Raw genomic sequence first — 16,506 nt, forward strand, 5'->3', positions numbered from 1 at the left:
AAAAAATCCTCATCCAGCTACACACAATACCCTATAATTTTTTTTATGTTTGCAAATGTATAAAAATACCTTATTTTACATAAGTATTTGTTATGAGACTCAAAATTGAGCTCAGGTGCATCCTCTTTCCATTGATCATCCTTGAGATGTTTCCACAACTTGATTGGAGTCCACCTGTGGTAAATTCAAATTATTGGACATGATTTGGAAAGACACACACCTGTCTATATAAGGTCCCACAGTTTTTATTTAATTTAACTAGGCAAGTCAGTTAAGAACAAATTCTTGAGAATTTGAGAAACAAGATTCTCTGGTCTGATGAAACCAAGATTGAACTCTTTGGCCTGAATGCCAAGCGTCACGTCTGGAGGAAACCTGGCACCATCTCTACGGTGCAGCATGGTGGTGGCAGCATCATGCTCTGGGGATGTTTTTTAGAGGTACAGACTGGGAGACTAGTCAGGATCGAGGGAAAGATGAACAGAGCAAAGTACAGAGAGATCCTTGATGAAAACCTGCTCCAGAGCACTCAGGACCTCAGACTGGAGTGAAGGTTCACATTCCAACAACAACGACCATAAGCACACTGCCAAGACAATGCAGGCGGCTTTGGGACACCCCAAATACAGGTGTGCCAAGTTTGTAGCGTCATACCCAAGAAGACTCGAGGCTGTAATCGCTGCCAAAGGTGCTTCAACAAAGTACTGAGTAATGGGTCTGAATTTTTATGTAAATGTGATATTTCAGCTTTTTCTATTTAATAAATTTGCAGAAATGTCTAAAAACCTGTTTTTACTTTGTCATTATGGGGTATTGTGTATAGATTGATGAGGTTGGAAAAAAACAATTTAATACATTTTAGAATAAGGCTGTAACATAACAAAATGTGGAAAAAGTCAAGGGGTCTGAATACTTTCCGAATGAAGATGATAGGGTCCCTTAGGAAACACTGACCAACACTTTGGTTCCTACCCTGTCACAATAACTCCTCCCTGGCAATTTCCTTCACTGTCATGTTAAACAACACTGTATTCAAAGTGCCCACTATTCTCTTCTAACTATATAATTAGAATAATCATTCTATTTTCATGATTCAAACAGTTCACTTAAGTGTTTTGATCTAAATTAATTAATTCAATTAAAATCACTTACAATGTATGCGTTGCCATTCTAGGGTCAAGCACAAAGCAAATGCAGAACTTTTATTATTCAAACACTTTAAATATCCCACCAAATACCGTCGTACTGTCAAAAATGTAGGGTTAGGGGTACTACTGGCCTGCCGTTATAGGAGATGTGAACTGCAGCGTGGGTTAATCTGGGGTTAGGGTTACTACTGACCTGGTTATAGGAGAGGTGAGTTGAGCCTGGGGTTAATCTGGGTTAGGGTTAGCGGGTACTACTGGCCTGGTTATAGGAGATGTGAACTGAGCGTGGGGTTAATCTGGGGTTAGGGTACTACTGACCTGGTTATAGGAGAGGTGAGTTAGCCTGGGGTTAATCTGGGTTAGGGTTAGGGTACTACTGACCTGGTTATAGGAGAGTGAGTGGCGTGTTTGACCTGGGGTTAGATCTTGGGGTTAGGGGTACTACTGAGCCTGGTTATAGGGAGAGGTGACTGAGCCTGGGGTTCATCTGAGGTTAGGGGTACTACTGACCTGGTTATAGAGAGGTGAGTTGAGCCTGGAGTTAATCTGGGTTAGGGGTACTACTGACCTGGTTATAGGAGAGGTGAGTTGAGCCTGGGGTTAATCTGGGGTTAGGGGTACTACTGACCTGGTTATATGGAGAGGTGAGTGGAGCCTGGGGTTAATCTGGGGTTAGGGGTACTACTGACCTGGTTAATAGGAGAGGTGAGTTGAGCCTGGGTTAATCTGGGTTAGGGGTACTACTGACCTGGTTATAGGAGATGTGAGTTGAGCCTGGGGGTTAATCTGGGGTTAGGGGTACTACTGACCTGGTTATAGGAGAGGTGAGTGGAGCCTGGGGTTAATCTGGGGTTAGGCGTACTACTGACCTGGTTATAGGAGAGGTGAGTGAGCCTGGGGTTCATCTGGGGTTAGGGGTACTACTGACCTGGTTATAGGAGAGGTGAGTTGAGCCTGGGGTTTAATCTCGGGGTTAGGGTACTTACTGACCTGGTTATTAGGAGAGGTGAACTGAGCCTGGGGGTTAATCTGGGGTTAGGGGTACTACTGACCTGGTTATAGGAGAGTGAGCCTGGGTAAATCTGGGGTTAGGGTACTGACTAGACCTGGTTATAGGTGAGCTGAGCCTGGGGTTAATCTGGGGTTAGGGTACTACTGACCTGGTTATAGGAGAGGTGAGCCTGGGTTTATTCTGGGGTTAGGGGTACTTACTGACCTGGTGTCATAGGAGAGGTGAGGCCTGGCGGTTAATCTCGGGGTTAGGGCTACTACTGACCTGGTTATAGGAGAGGTGAGCCTGGGGTTTAATCTGGGTTAGGGGTACTAGCTGACCTGGTTATAGGAGAGGTGACCCTGGGGTTAATCTGGGGTTAGGGGTACTACTGACCTGGTTATAGTGAGCTGAGCCTGGGGTTAATCCTGGGGTTAGGGGTACTACTGACCTGGTTATAGGAGAGGTGAGCCTGGGGTTAATCTGGGGGTTAACTCTGGGGTTAGGGTACTTACTGACCTGGTCATAGGAGAGGTTGGCCTGTTAAGGCGTTAATCTGGGGTTAGGGTACTCACTGGCCTGGTCATTAGGAGAGGTGAGCCTGGGTTAATCTGGGGTTAGGGGTACTACTGACTGGCATCTATAGGAGAGGTGAGCCTGGGGTTAATCTGGGGTTAGGGGTACTTACTACCTGGTTATAGGAGAGGTGAGCCTGGGGTTAATCTTGGTTTAGGGGTTACTACTGACCTGGTTATAGGGAGATGAGGCCTGGGGTTAATCTTGGGTTAGGGGTACTACTGACCTGGTTATAGGTGAGGTGGAGCCTGGCGGTTAATCTTGGGGTTAATCTGGGGTTAGGGGTACTACTGACCTGGTTATGGGAGAGTTGAGGCCTGGGTTAATCTGGGTTAGGGGTACTACTGACCTGGTTATAGGAGAGGTGAGCCTGGGGTTAATCTCGGGGTTAGGGGTACTACTGACCTGGTTATAGTGAGAGGTGAGCCTGGGGTTAATCTGGGTTAGGGGTACTACTGACCTGGTCATAGGAGAGGCTGAGCTGGGGTTAATCTGTGGGTTAGGGGTACTACTGACCTTGTTATAGGTGAGTCAGGCCTGGGTTAATCTGGGTTAGGGGTACTACTGAACCTGGTTAGCGTGAGGTGAGCCTGGGGGTTAATCTGGGGTTAATCTGGGGTTAGGGTACTACTGACCTTGGTTATAGCAGAGAGCTGAGTTTGACCCTGGGCGTTAATCTGGGGCTAGGGTATTACTGACCTGGTTATAGAGAGCTGAGTTGCCCTGGGTTAATCTGGGGTAGGGTACTACTGACCTGGATAGGAGAGTTGAGCCTGGGGTTACAGCTGGGGTTAGAGTACTACTGACCTGGTTATAGGAGAGTTGAGCCTGCGGTAATCTGGGGTTAGGGTACTACTGACTGGTTATAGGAGAGTTGAGCCTGGGGTTAATCTGGGTTAGGGGTACTACTGACCTGGTTATAGGAGAGTTGAGCCTGGGGTTAACTGGGTTAGGGTTACTACTACCTGGTCATAGGTGAGCTGAGCTGGGGTTAATTGGGGTTAATCTGGGGTTGATCTCTGTTTCCTGGTGCCACCACCACTTTGGTCACAGACATGTCTGGGTGCTGCCTCCTTCGCCTCCTTGATGGCCTGGGCCAGAGCCTGAGAAGATTGAATTCACACACACACACACAATGCACGCGGGACCACACACACACACACACACACACACACACACACACACACACACACACACACACACACACACACACACACACACACGCACGCACGCGCACGCGCACACGCACGCACACGCACAAACACACGGAAGTTCAATACATTGAGATTGATGGCACTAATAAAAAGGCCATACATACAATTAAACACAATCACCCCACAGGCAAATACAGTCGCTAAACCCACACGACTACACAAGAGTTGGAAATGTTCATTACCCAAGCAAACACTCAAAGGTGGACTACATTCCGGAACAAGCCGGCGTTTAGTTCACATCAACAACCAAGCTCCTTTTCTCAATTTTTTTGATTTGATCTTGCTCCACTAATACAGAGGACTGAAATGTTCGATTCTGTGTAATAGATCTAAGCCAGATGAAAAAAATATTTGTTACTCCACTGACGGTGCGTCTAACGGAAATACATAGTGAGCCAGCTAGCACATAGCCGGGGGCTAGACTTAGAAATGTGTCCCCCACCTTGGCTGATCAATCTCTTGTGTCTCCAGTTATCACAATCCTCTTCTCAATGCGAGTCTCTGAGATCCCCCCTTTTCACCGTCTGAAAGAGAGAGAGAGGAAAAAAAAAGAGATTGTTAAAAAAGGACCAGGAGGAAGAAAGAGAGAGAGAGAGAGAGAGAGAGAGAGAGAGAGATAGAGAGAGAGAGAAGAGAGAGAGAGATGGCATTATGTCAGGACAGCATGATCAAAGGGCAGATTTGACCTGCACAACTACTGTGAGAGAGATACTGTATAGGAGAGAGCAGCTTTAACCTGACAACATACTGCTAGAGAGATACTGTATAGAGAGAGAGCAGCTTTAACTGACAACATACCTTGCTCAGAGAGGATACTGTTATAGAGAGAGCAGCTTTAACCTGACAACATACTGCTAGAGAGATACCTATATAGAGAGAGAGCAGCTTTAAACCTGACAACATACTTTAGAGAGATACTGTATAGAGAGAGAGCAGCTTTGACCTGACAACATACTGTTAGAGAGATACTGTATAGAGAGAGAGCAGCTTTAACCTGACAACATACTGCTAGAGAGATACAATATAGAGAGAGAGCAGCTTTAACCTGACAACATACTGTTAGAGAGATACTGTATAGAGAGAGAGCAGCTTTTAACCTGACAACATATGCTAGAGAGGATACTATATAGAGAGAGGAGCAGCTTTAACCTGACAACATACTGCTAGAGAGATACTGTATAGAGAGAGAGGCAGCTTTAACCTGACAACATACTGGTTAGAGAGACTCGTATAGAGAGAGAGCAGCCTTAACCTGAACAACATACTGCCTAGAGAGATACTATATAGAGAGAGAAGCAGCGTTTAACCTGACAACATACTGCTAGAGAGATACTGTATAGAGAGAGAGCAGCTTTAACCTGACAACATACTGTTAGAGAGATACTGTATAGAGAGAGAGCAGCTTTAACCTGACAACATACTGTTAGAGAGATTACTGTGTATAGAGAGAGAGCAGCTTTGAACCTGACAACATACTGTTAGATAGATACTGTATTAGAGAGAGAGCAGCTTTAACCTGACAAACATACTGTTAGAGAGATACTGTATAGAGAGAGAGCAGCTTTAACCTGAACAACATACTGTTAGAGAGATACTGTATAGAGAGAGAGCAGCTTTAACCTGACAACATACTGTTAGAGAGAATACTGTATAGAGAGAGAGCAGCTTTAAACCTGACAACATACTGTTAGATAGATACTATATAGAGAGAGAGCAGCTTTAACCTGACAACAATACTGTTAGAGATATACTGTATAGAGAGAGAGCAGCTTTAACCTGACAACATACTGTTAGAGAGATACTGTATAGAGAGAGAGCAGCTTTAAACCTGACAACATACTGTTAGAGAGGATACTGTATAGAGAGAGAGCAGCTTTGACCGCACAACAAGGTCTGCTGAGCGCACACTTGAAAAATGATGTGTAACTTCTGGTGCGTTTACTGTGAACACTGAGGGCTGTACCTGCTTACAGTTATAAACATTGGCCAGTAGGCTGCTGTCGCTATGTGATCATAATGTAGACCTACCAGAGAGGCTGCTGTCGCTATGTGATCATAATGTAGACCTACCAGAGAGGCTGCTGTCGCTATGTGATCATAATGTAGACCTACCAGAGAGGAAATTTTTCCATGGGAAGTTAAGCCTGGAATTTGGGAATTTTGCTTAACTTCATCAAAAAAGTTAGCTTATAACAGTGAACCTTTTTTTTTTGTGGATACACATACAGGCAATTCTAGTCTTGTGGCATATTTTGGTTAAAAATATCCCCAATTCATTGAAATAGTAACCCTCTGCATGCACCAGTTGCACTCTTCCATCACATGTAACAGCTGAATGGCTCAAGATCTTGCACACTAATGAGATGCTATTTGAGCCCACACTACTACACTGTTCTGAGCCAAGGACTACATGCTTTCTGGGTAAGGTTTTGATTACAATACTGGGTGGGGTGAAAATATTTATATGACATACATGATTTTTTGTTAACTAGTAAATAGTAGCTACAGCAAAGTGTGTTTAAATCATTTCTAACTTGTTTAACAATTTCTGCTAGCTAGTTTTAGCTTGCTTGAGCCTTGCTAACTGAGGAGTGTTAATTCACCCTGTTTCCATACACGTTTCATTTAAAACCTTTATCTTACAAAGGAGTTGTTTAATCTGACTGCTTAACTATTTATGGTTTTTTAACATTTTTTTTTCCTCTTTACAGGAAAACGCCACGGGCACTTATCTGATGTGTGGAGACATTTCACTGCAGCTAAATGTAGAAGGAAAGCTGTGTAATTTTGCAAATACCGATGCCAAATCATATGTGAAGAATGCAACAAAGATGCAGAATCATCTGGCCAAGTGCATTAAAGTTCCCTCAGCGCTCACAACAAGCAACCTCTGACAAAAGTCCCTCTACTTCTATTCAAGGTTGAAATCATGAATCAGACACCTTATCGATAGCAACAGCTCATGGTCCTCCTGGAATCAGAAGTTTTTTTGGCTACTCAATGGAGGAATGTAGTCAGAGAAATTGCTGATGAATGTCTTGCTGGAGCTGTGTATGCAACTGGCTCACCTCTGATACTCACAGGCAATGTGTATTGGAAGAGATTTCTGAATGTTCCTCGCCCAGCATACACCCCTCCAACCAGACATGCTTTTATTCTACTAATTTGCTGGATGCAGAGTTCAACAGAGTTCAAGTGAAGGTCAAGTAAATCCTAGAGAAAGCAGACTGCATTGAAATCATCTCTGATGGGTGGTCGAATGTTCGTGGCAAGGAATAATTAACTAACATCACCTTTCCACACCTCAAAACCAGTATCTACAAGAGCACAGACACAAGGGACAACAGACACACCAGTCTCTACATTGCAAGATGAGCTGAAGGCAGTCATCCATGACCTGGACCACAGAAGTTTTTTGCACTGGTGACAGACAATGCTGCAAACATGAAGGGCTCTTGGTCTAAAGTGGAGGAGCCTACCCTCATATCACCACCCATTGGCTGTGCTGCCGCTCATCGCATGAATCTGCTCCTCCAGAACACTTCATGGCACTGAAAACAATGATACACTCTACAAAGGAGACCAAGGAAATGGTTAGGTATGGGAAGGGTCATCAAGTTTATAGCAAGCAATCTACCTCACCAAGCAAAGTCGCAGCAAGAATAAGAGCACGCACATTGCAAGCTGCCCAGCCAACACCAGTTGGGGTGGTGTTGTCATTCATGTCTGACCAGTCTCCTGGAGGGGATAGGAGTCTCTCCAAGAAAATGGCCATCATCACAGTTGCCGAATCATGGACACCACATCAACGAGCGATTGTCCTGGATGATGTATTTTGGGAGCAGAGGCTGGTAAGCAGCCTGAAACTCCCGAATGGCCATCCTGATCTTGTGCTTCAGACTTGCAGATGTTAAGAGAGAAATCCGTAGCTGCCTGCCCACTGTCACTGCTGCCTCCAAGCAGAGGAAACTGCAGTTCTGAAACACATCAAAAAGCATGAAGACTTCTGCCTGAAGCCCATACACGCCGCAGCGTACATGTTGAACCTCAAGTATGCTGGCAAGAGCATCCTGTCTGGTGCAGAGATCAACAAGGCCTATGGTGTCATCACTACCGTGTCTCGCCACCTAGGCCTGGATGAGGGCAAGGTTCTTGGCAGTCTGGTGAAGTACACTTCCAAGCAAGGGCTTTGGGATGGAGATGCAATATGGCAGTCGTGCCAACATATCTCATCAGCCACCTGGCGGACTTTGTGGATCTGAGGCTCTTTCCCCTGTTGTCTCCATTTAATTAAAGTTCAAATCGTAACTAAATTGTTTTTTATTTCTATTGGAAGGATTTAATCATTTGCAATTATGTCTACTTATAAGGTAAACGTTTTATGTTTCTGTCTCCARATGATATGGTAAATATATCCAATGTAAAAAACATCTACATTTAAATGGTATTAATATTAATTTGCATATATTTTCGTTAATTCCCATATATTCCCGTTAATTCCCACGGAAACTTTCCACCTCTGAATATTCCCCAAAATGTGCAACCCTATGGCTACCATAAAAAACAATGGAGAAATTGCATCCCATAACATTTTACCATCGAAATAGCTGTTCTATCATTCAGCCTACAGTAGCAGCCAACGTGTGGTGTTCAACGTAGGCCTACATTCCAGTAAACATGTAGGGATTGACATTAACCTGTTTACTTGTTCTTCAGACAAGGAGGTGACTGAAAATGTTGTGTTGTTTGATGCAAGAAACCACTTTACAAAATACAATTCATTATTATACCCATACCATTACTACAGAGAATCAAACAAATTATGATTTTGTGCTCTTGTAGGAAGTAATCACTCCTCCATTAATGATTAGCTATAACGGGGCTAATAACTCACTTGCCAGCAACATACCACCCTGCATACCACTGCTGGCTTGCTTCTGAAGCTAAGCAGGGTTGGTCCTGGTCAGTCCCTGGATGGGAGACCAGATGCTGCTGGAAGTGGTGTTGGAGGGCCAGTAGGAGGCACTCTTTCCTCTGGTCTAAACAAAGATCCCAACGCCCCAGGGCAGTGATTGGGGACACTGCTCTGTGCAGGGTGCTGTCTTTCGGATGGGACGTTAAACGGGTGTCCTGACTCTCTGAGGTCATTAGAGATCCCATGGCACTTATCGTAGGAGTAGGGGTGTTAACCTGCGTGTCCTGGCTAAATTCCCAATCTGGCCCTCAACCATCACGGTCACCTAATAATCCCCAGTTTACAATTGGCTCATTCATCACCCTCCTCTCCCCTGTAACTATTCCCCAGGTCGTTGCTGCAAATGAGAACGTGTTAATAATGCATTGATTCGATCACAATTCCCACAGTAAAGGGAAACGTTGAGAGTGTTAACTAAAAGTGGAAAACTAGAAAGTTAAGTGAAGTTCAATGCTTCTCTGCGTGGGCTGATATTTCTTCTGTTGCGGCAGTCCTGCGCACGCGTGCAGCTTAGAGGGAACATTGGCACGACTCAAAAGACACCTCAATTGGTGGTTCACGACGCAAAAATACGTTCGGAATCCCTGTGCTAAATTACTCAAATCTAAATCATCTAGCCAAACTGATCGTAGACCAGGAAGCTCAGGACGTACCTTGGTGATCTGAGTGGTGGTGGTTGTACTGACTGTCTCTGAGGTGATGGTCTGGGCACTCAGCAGCACTCCAGAGTCCCTCTCTGCCATGCTGTCTACGGGCTGAAGAGACACTATGTTAACACAAGGGGGAGAAAAGGGGTTCATTTAGGATTACGTTATCTACTGGCTGGAGATAAGACAAAAAACAGCCTCATGTTTATTAGGCACCAAAAGGAAGACACACTGAAATAGGACTTATCCAATATGAAATTGCTTGTTTTCTTTTTCTGTTGCGAGACTTTTAAAACGTTTTTTCCCCCCCGTTGGGTCCCTTATGAATACGACCTAGTTCACTGTTAACAACAGAGCATTGATTAATAAAGGGTTTTATTTAAAAACGACAATTTCTAACGATGCCTCTCACCTGCGCTGACTCGTAGGTAATGGTCTTGGTCTCAGTGTGCACYATGGGGACCTCCTTGTTATAGACGTCTCCTCGTAGGGAGTTAGACACGTCTGAGATGGTGATTGTCTGTGTTTTCACCACGTTAGACTGTGAGGAAAGAGGGAGAATACACACGGTGAATATTGAGTTTGTCCTATATATTATCTGCCTTCAGAAAGTGTTCCCACTCCTTRACTTTTTCAGCTTGAATMTAAAATGGATTGAGATGTCTCACTGGCCTACACACAATACCCCATAATGTCAAAGTGGAATTATGTTTTCAGAACTTTTTACAATTTAATAAAAAATGAAAAGCTGAAATGTCTTGAGTCAGTAAGTATTCAACCCCTTTGTTATGGCAACGCCTAAATAAGTTCAGGAGTAAAAATGTCCTTAACATGTCACATAATAAGTTGCATAGACTCATTCTGTGTGAAATAATAGTGTATAATACCTCATCTCTGTACCCCACACATAAAATTATCTGTAAGGTCACTCAGTCGAGCYGTGAATTTCAAACACAGATTCAACCACAAAGAGCAGGTAGGTTTTCCAATGCCTCGCAAAGAAGGACACCTATTGGTATATTGGTAAATCAACTACAAAAACAGACAATGAATATCCCTTTGAGCATAGGGAAGTTATTAATTACACTTGGATGGTGTATAAATACAACCAGTCACGACAAAGATACAGGTGTCCTTCCTAATGCAGTGTTGCCGGAGAGGAATGAAACCGCTCAGGTATTTCACCATGAGGCCAATGGAGACTTTAAAACAGTTACAGAGTTGAATGGCTGTGATAGGAGAAAACTGAGGATGGATCAACAGCATCAACAACAGCACCTAATACTAACCTAAATGACAGAGTGGGAAAAGGGAAGCAGTGTTTGCAATAAGGCACAAAAGTAAAACTGAAAAGAATGTGGCAAATGAACTGTATGTCCTGAATACAAAAGCGTTATGTTTGGGGCAAATCCAATACGACACGTCACTGAATACCACTCTTGATATTTTCAAGCATGGTGGATCTGCATCATGTTATGGTAATGCTTGTCATTGGCAAGGACTTGGGAGTTTTTTGAGGGGGGGGATAAAAAGAAACACAATACAGCTATAAGCACAGGCAAAATCCTAGAGGAAAATCTGGTTCTGTCTGCTTTCCATCAGACACTAGGAGATTAATTCACCTTTCAGCAGGACAATAATCTAAAACACAAGGCCAAATATACACTGGAGTTGCTTACCAAGACGACATTGAATGTTCCTGAGCGGCCTAGTTACAGTTTTGACTTAAATCGGCTGTCTAGCAATGATCAACAACCAACCTGACAGAGCTTGAAGAAATGCAAAAACAGTTCATGTGCAAATATTGTACAATCCAGGTATGGAAAGCTCTTAGAAACGTACCCAGAATGACTCACAGCTGTAATCGCTGCCAAAGGTGATTCTAACATGTATTGACTCAGGGGTGTGAATACTTATGTAAATTAAATATTTCTGTATTTCATTTTCAATATATTTGCAAAAAAAAAAAAATCGAAACAAATATTTTTCCCTTTGTGATTATTGGGTATTGTGTGTGTAGATGGGTGAGAGAAAGAAAAAATAAATGTCATCCATTTTGAATTCAGGCTGTAAAACAACAAAATATGGAATACGTGGAGGAGTATGAATACTTTCCGAAGGCCACTGTATCTAACTGCTTGTTTGATCTATCAGAACCCACTATACTACGGCATAACTACCATATGCAGCATACATACAGTGAATTAAATATGTTTTTCCTCTATACTGTATTCTCTCCCAACCCATCTATGTCTAAAATAGACCCACTATGACCTATGACCCATAAATACAGAACCCTCATAGTGTGAAGTACGGCCTGAAAATACTAGATAGATCATAGCATAGATATAAAATTCATACTATATGACTATCCCCTATTCACACTATGTGACTCATTCCCTGTTTAAACTATGTGACTATTCCTATTCACACTATGTGACTATCCCCTGTTTAAACTATGTGACTATCCCCTATTCACACTATGTGACTATCCCTGTTCACACTATGTGACGATCCCCTGTTCCACACTATGTGACGATCCCCTATTCACACTATGTGACGACCCCTATTCACACTATGTGACTATCCTTCTGGCTCACACTATGTGACTATCCCCTATTCACAATATGTGACTATCCTCTTGTCACACTATGTGACTATCCCCTGTTTAAACTATGTGACTATCCCTATTCACACTATGTGACTATCCTCTGTCACACCTATGGTGACTTATCCCTAGTCACACTATGTGACTATCCCGCTATACACTATGTACTATCCCCTATTCACCACTATGTGACTCTCCCCTATTCAAACTATGTGACTATCCCCTGTTCACACTATGTGACTATCCCTGTTCACACATTACTTACCTGTTCACTATGTGACTAGCCCCTGTTTACATTATGGTGACTATCCCTATTCACACATGTGACTATCCCCGTTATTCAACAGGGACTATCCCCTTGTTCACACTATGTGTACTCTACTCCCCTGTTTCACATATGGTGACGATCGCCTATGGCACACTATGTGACTATCCCCTGTTTAAAACTATGTGACTATCCCCTATTCACGACAATATGTGACTATCCTGTTCACACTATGTGATCACCCTATTCACATATGTGACTATCCCTTTCACAACTATGTGACTATCCCCTATTCACAATATGTGACTATCCTCTTGTCACACTAGTGAACGATCCCTGTTTAACTATGCCCTGTGTTTCACATACGATCCCTTTAAATATGTGACTACCCCTGTTAACTATGTGACTATCCCCTATTCACACAATATGTGACTATCCCTATTCACACTATGTGGCTATCCCCTGTTTAAAACTATTGTGACGAGTCCCCTATCACACTACGTGACGATCCCCTATTCACACTACGTGACTATCCCTGTTCACACTATGTGACTATCCCTGTTCACTACATGTGACTACCCTGTTTAAACTATGGACGATCCCTATTCACATATGTGAACCTATCACGACTACGTGACATCCCGTTCACACTATGTGCGATCCATTATCACAATACGTGATCATCCCCTGTTCACACTATGTTGACGACTCCACTTGTCACAGATGTGACATCCCCTATTCACACTATGTGACATCCCTATTCCACTATTGACGATCCCCTATTCACACTATGTGAACTATCCCTTTCACACTATGTGACTATTCCCTGTTAAAAACTATGTGACTATCCCCTATTCACCACTATGTGACTACCCCTGTTTTAAACTATGTGACTGTCCCCTATTCACACTATGTGACTATCCCCTATTCACACTATGTGACTATCCCCTATTCACACTATGTGACTATCCCCTATTCACACTACGTGACGTATCCCTATTCACACTACGTGACATCCCCTATTCACACTACTGACACCCCTATCACACATGTGACTATCCCCTATTCACACTAGTAGCATCTCTCGTTATCAATACTATGTGACATCCCCTGTTCACACTATGTGACTATTCCCTGTTAAAACTATGTGACTATCCCCTATTCACACTATGTGACTATCCCCTGTTACAACTATGTGAATGTCCCCTATTCACACTGTGACTATCCCCTATTCACACTATGTGACTATTCCCCTATTCACACTAGTGACTATCCCCTATCACACGCTGAGCTATCCCTATTCACACTATGTGACGATCCCTATTCATCACGTGACTATCCCTTATTCATACTAGTTACTATCCCATTTCATACTATTGACGATCCCCTATTCATACTACGTGACTATCCCATGTTCATACTACGTGTACTATCGCCCTGTCCCCCAGAGAGAGAGAGCTCACCCAGAGAGAGAGAGAGCTCTCCAGAGAGAGAGAAGAGAGCTCCCCAGAGAGAGAGAGAGAAGCTCCCCGAGAGTGAGAGAGAGAGCTCCCCGAGAGAGAGAGAGCTCCCCAGAGAGAAGAGAGAGTACCAGAGAGAGAGAGAGCCTCGCCAGAGAGAGAGAGAGCTCCCCAGAGGAGAGAGAGAGCTCCCCAGAGAGAGAGAGAGCTCCCCAAGAGAGAGAGAGAGCTCCCCGAAAGAGAAGAGAGAGAGGCTCCCCAGAGAGAGAAGCGCCCCAGAGAGAGAGAGAGTCCCCAGAGAGAGAGAGAGCGTCCCCAGAGAGAGGAGAAGCTCCCCAGAGAGAGAAGAAGGCTCCCCAGAAAGAGAGAGCTCCCCAGGAGAGAGAGAAGCTCCCCAGAGAGAGAGAGAGCTCCCCAGAGAGAGAGAGCTCCCCAGAGGATGGGCTGCAGCACAGCGACAAAACTGCATCCCAAATGGCACCATAGGGCTCTGGTCAAAAGTAGTGCACAGGTATTGTGGTGACATTTGGGACTCATCCAATGTGATAAATCACTGTAAAGTAACCAGACGATCCCCGTCGGGGGGTCCAGCTGTGTGCTTTTCATAYTAAGAGCGCTTCTCAGGGGTAGAGTTGTGTGCTTTTCATAYTAAGAGCGCCCCGGCCTCTGGGACGATGGAGAGGAGGACCAAGCCAGCCACAGGCCCCTGGCAACCAGCCACGCCAAATATCCACACACCAGCCTTCAGATAAGCAGATTATGCTAAATCAGAGGCATCAAAAATTACTTAAATTTAGCTTTTTAATCTTTCATCTCAAACTCTTTGCCAGGGAGGTAGGGAGGGAGAGACAGAGAGGGGAAAGAGAGGAAGATGAAAAAGAGAAGCAGAGAGAGAGAGATAAAAAAAGAGTCAGAAATAGACAGAGAAAGAGTGAGTGACGGTGGTAGAGAGAGAATGAGAGCAAAAGTCATTTGATTTAGTCCACATAGTCAAGTCGGGTATAATTTTGAGCCCATGAAAGGAGCAGATATGTGATATGACAGCTATAACAGAGTGCATGCTGGACTGGACATCTGTTCAAAGCAGGGCAATCTTCTCACTGTGTAGTCCTTTTCAAAGTCAAGCTCTCCACATGACAAAACTAATAATTAGGGAGACCTAATTTCTAGGCCTAGTTTCCTTCCTGGAGTTAGAGACCAAGAGAGTGAACTAGAGGGCCAAAATCAGAATAGGGAGGGTTGAGGGGAGTTCCCTAATTAGCAGCAAAACATACAACCCCCCCAAAACCCCCAAAAATTTAAAAAAAAAACTGTGGAAAGAGTGGATATCCCGAATTAGAGAGAAGAAGAGAATACACTCACATTCAAAATGAATACTCRCTTCACTTCTTAGCATACAAGGGACACCACAGAATGAAACAGAACAGTAGTAATATACAGTACCAGTCAAAAGTTTGGACACACCGACTCATTTGTCACGGATCCCTCCGGAACGTTCATTAGCACAKCTGTCCCCTTATTCCCACTGATTAGTACTTGTATAAGTGTGCCCTCTGGTTTCCACTGGGCTGCCGATTATTGTTACAATGTCCGTTGGTGTGTGTGAGTACCTGTGCTGTGTGTTTTGGGCCTTCGTGCCATTGTGGATTGTGAAGATGATTACAGGTCTCGTCCCGTGTGGTAATCATTGTGCGCGTGGGTTTTTTATTTGAGGTACTCCTCGCTCTTTTGTTTGTGTTTCAACCCTGTGTTTTTGTTACGTGTTTGTTTGGTCTTCGTCCCCGTGCTTTTACACGGCACGCCATAATTTGGGTACAATTTTATTTTAAACTATTACGCATTCCTGCGCCTGTCTCCRGAATCATTTATACCAGCGTGACATCATTCAAGGGTTTTTCTTAATGTTTTACTATTTTCTACGTTGTAGAATAATAGTGAAGACATCAAAACTATGATATAACACAAATGGAATCATGTAGTAACCAAAAAAGTGTTCAACAAATCAAAATATATTTTAGATTCTTCAAAGTAGCCACCCTTTGRCTTGAAGACAGCTTTGAACACTCTTGGCATTCTCTCAACCAGCTTCATGAAGTAGTCACCTGGAATGCATTTCAATTAACAGGTGTGCCTTGTTAAAAGTTAATTTGTGGCATTTTTTTCCTTCTTAAGGCGTTTGAGCCAATCAGTTGTGTTGTGACACGGTAGGGGTGGTATAGAGAAGATAGCCCTATTTGGTAAATCCCAAGTCCATATTATGGCAAGAACAGCTCAAATAAGCAAAGAGAAATGACAGTCCATCATTACTTTAAGACATGAAGGTCAGTCAATACGGAAGAAATCAAGAACTTTGAACTTTGAACGAAAAACCCTTGAATGAGTAGGTGTGTCCAAACGTTTGTAAACACATCTAAATGACTTACAGACACAGTACAGATACATAACTAAAGTAAGCATGCCTGAATAGATTTATTTTACAGTCGACAAATGACTTTCACCTTTAATTATGGTTTAAGTAAATCCTCATCGACTCTGACTAACATTACGATATTAACAACAATGTAATAGTGAATTATATAAAACAACACATACTAGATCAATATAGAGATAATTGCTTTCCTA

General features: G+C 43.4%; 1 pseudogene; it reads right to left on the reverse strand.

Annotated features, from left to right (window-relative positions):
* Window positions 1–3,684: 3,684 nt before the first annotated feature.
* LOC112068836 (protein 4.1-like) overlaps window positions 3,685–16,506 on the reverse strand; it is a 78,279-nt pseudogene continuing 65,457 nt past the window's right edge.

Source organism: Salvelinus sp. IW2-2015, unplaced genomic scaffold (assembly GCF_002910315.2).
Source record: "Salvelinus sp. IW2-2015 unplaced genomic scaffold, ASM291031v2 Un_scaffold762, whole genome shotgun sequence".
In the NCBI taxonomy this organism is placed as follows: domain Eukaryota; kingdom Metazoa; phylum Chordata; class Actinopteri; order Salmoniformes; family Salmonidae; genus Salvelinus; species Salvelinus sp. IW2-2015.